Genomic DNA, 3,216 nt, shown 5'->3' on the forward strand with positions numbered 1-3,216 from the left:
CTGGTTTATGAGGGTATTGGATTAATTTCAAACCTCTCGTTGTAGAGTACATGCTGCTTTCTCTCATCAATCTCATCATTCAGTTAAACGTGAGAATGTGGTTGTCTGGGAGTTTTGAGGAATGGCAAATTTGTGACTATAAAAATAACAATAGCTCAGATGTATTCAGAACTTGCTGTGTACTAGCTACTGTCCTAAGCACTTTCTTATATTATCTTGTTAAATTCTCATAACACTTCTATTATATTGGGTAATGTTATCTAATTGCAAAGAAAAGGAAACTGAGGCATAAAGAGGCTAAGTGGTTTGCCCAACATTACCAGGTAGTAAGCGAAGAACCTGTAGTCTCGCTCCAAAATCCAAGTTTTGAAGCAGGATACTGCATTTCCAACTGACATCTGGGCAATAGCATCTTTATGCATTACCAAGAAAAACCCCAAAATCAAAAAAAAAATTCATTCTTTTGTAGAGAAACATTGTTTTTTTTTCCTTTGTGTGAAGTCTTTATTTCAGGTTTGTATTTTTTTTTGAGATGGAGTTTCACTCTTGTCACCCAGGCTGGAGTACAATGGTGTGATCTCCGTTCACTGCAACCTCTACCTCCCGGGTTCAGGCAATTCTCCTGCCTCAGACTCCTGAGTAGCTGGGATTACAGGCACGCCACCATGCCCAGCTAATTTTTGTATTTTTTTAGTAGAGATGGGGTTTCACCATGTTGGCCAGGCTGGTCTGTAACTCCTGACCTCAGGTGATCTGCCCACCTCAGCCTAACAAAGTGCTGGGATTACAGGCGTGAGCCACCGTCCCCAGCCTATTTCAAATATTTGTTAAATCACCATTGCTATTCCTCAGGACAAGAGCAAAAAACACCCCCCAGAGCATAGCTAACATAGTCCCAGATTGCAGTTTCTGTTTCTGGAAGGTTCAGGTACAGTGCGGGAGTCCATTTGTCTACTTGGCTACACCACTGGCTGAGGTGTCATGGGGTCAATGTCACTCAAGTTCCTGGCAAACCAAACTCCTGCAAACAGTCCCAGATTGAGGATCAAGTTCCTCTGGAATCACTCCTATCAGTGGCAAAGCGGTGGACACCCCACGACTATCTCCGCCATTGTCAGGAATTTCAGGAGCTTCATTGGCTAAACCTGCAGCACTCAGGGTGACCCAGCTGGAAGGCAGAGTAGTCGAGAATCATTCTTTTGGAGACAAGACTGAAAAGGCTTCCCTGGCTGGTCTGAGCAGGACGTTCTAAGGGTCGCTGCTCCTTGGTGGTGTGAGACGCACATTCTCTTTGGAACTGCAGTAACTAAGCACCTAGCTGCAACTAGGGCTGTGGTGAGTTTGCCTCGATTATTGTTAAATTGCAGTTTACCTGACACCTCACTTGTGATTTAGTTTAAGAATTTTAAAATACCAAGAAACAGGGGGAAAAAAAAGTAAAATTCACTTTAAATCCCACCACTTAGAAGAATTCCATGGAGGAAAACTGAAGGTCGGTCACCGCCCCGTCTCCCCCACTCCAGGGAGTCAGTGTTGACAGGTGGTGAGTTTCCACCCTTCCTCTCTACAGACGGAGCTTGCTGACTAAGGAAAAAAAATCAAGCTTTTAAAGAATTAAAGTTTGCTTTATTCAGAGGTCTTACTGAGGACTACAGTCCAGGAGAAGATTTTCAGAGAGTTCCTGTCAGGCTGTTCCAGAACACCATTTTGGCTCAGAATTTATATGCGGATCATGGAGGCTCAGTGCAAAATCACATCAAACTTGCTTATAAGTTACATGAAAGCAGAATCAATCGCATCAAGGTGTGGGAGCAGGAGCACATCTGGTTATAGAGTACAGTGGCACAGTCACCAGCCCCATCAGACGTTATCTTCCGTGTGGGAAAAGGCAAGGCTAGGGGCATTCAACATTTTTTTTGTTGTTTTTTGTTGTTGTTGTTGTTGTTTTTTTAATTTTATTATTATTATACTTTAAGTTTTAGGGTACATGGGCACAATGTGCAGGTTAGTTACATATGTATACATGTGCCATGTTGGTGTGCTGCACCCATTAACTCGTCATTTAGCATTAGGTATATCTCCTAATGCTATCCCTCCCCCCTCCCCCCACCCCACGACAGTCCCCGGAGTGTGATGTTCCCCTTCCTGTGTCCACGTGTTCTCATTGTTCAATTCCCACCTATGAGTGAGAACATGCGGTGTTTGGTTTTTTGTCCTTGCGATAGTTTGCTGAGAATGATGGTTTCCAGCTTCATCCATGTCCCTACAAAGGACAGGAACTCTTCATTTTTTATGGCTGCATAGTATTCCACGGTGTATATGTGCCACATTTTCTTAATCCAGTCTATCATTGTTGGACATTTGGGTTGGTTCCAAGTCTTTGCTATTGTGAATAGTGCCGCAATAAACATACGTGTGCATGTGTCTTTATAGCAGCATGATTTATAATCCTTTGGGTATATACCCAGTAATGGGATGGCTGGGTCAAATGGTATTTCTAGTTCTAGATCCCTGAGGAATCACCACACTGACTTCCACAATGGTTGAAGTAGTTTACAGTCCCACCAACAGTGTAAAAGTGTTCCTATTTCTCCACATCCTCTCCAGCACCTGTTATTTCCTGACTTTTTAATGATTGCCATTCTAACTGGTGTGGGATGGTATCTCATTTTGGTTTTGATTTGCATTTGTCTGATGGCCAGTGATGATGAGCATTTTTTCCTGTGTTTTTTGGCTGCATAAATGTCTTCTTTACCAATGACTTTCTTCACAGAATTGGAAAAAACTACTTTAAAGTTCATATGGAACCAAAAAAGAGCCCGCATCTCCAAGTCAATCCTAAGCCAAAAGAACAAAGCCAGAGGCATCACGTTACCTGACTTCAAACTATACTACAAGGCTACAGTAACCAAAACAGCATGGTACTGGTACCAACACAGAGATATAGATCAATGGAACAGAACAGAGCCCTCAGAAATAATGCCACATATCTACAACCATCTGATGTTTGACAAACCTGAGAAAAACAAGCAATGGGGAAAGGATTCCCTATTTAATAAATGGTGCTGGGAAAACTGTCTAGCCATATGTAGAAAGCTGAAACTGGATCCCTTCCTTACACCTTACAAAAAATTAATTCAAGATGGATTAAAGACTTATGTGTTAGACCTAAAACCATAAAAACCCTAGAAGAAAACCTAGGCATTACCATTCAGG

At 42.2% G+C, this 3,216-nt stretch overlaps 1 pseudogene; it reads right to left on the minus strand.

Annotated features, from left to right (window-relative positions):
• Positions 1–959: 959 nt before the first annotated feature.
• LOC112440098 (mitochondrial import receptor subunit TOM6 homolog) lies at positions 960–1,176 on the minus strand (annotated as a pseudogene).
• Between the last annotated feature and the right edge of the window lie 2,040 nt (positions 1,177–3,216).

This window comes from Pan paniscus, chromosome 5 (assembly GCF_029289425.2).
Source record: "Pan paniscus chromosome 5, NHGRI_mPanPan1-v2.0_pri, whole genome shotgun sequence".
Classification (NCBI taxonomy): Eukaryota; Metazoa; Chordata; class Mammalia; order Primates; family Hominidae; genus Pan; species Pan paniscus.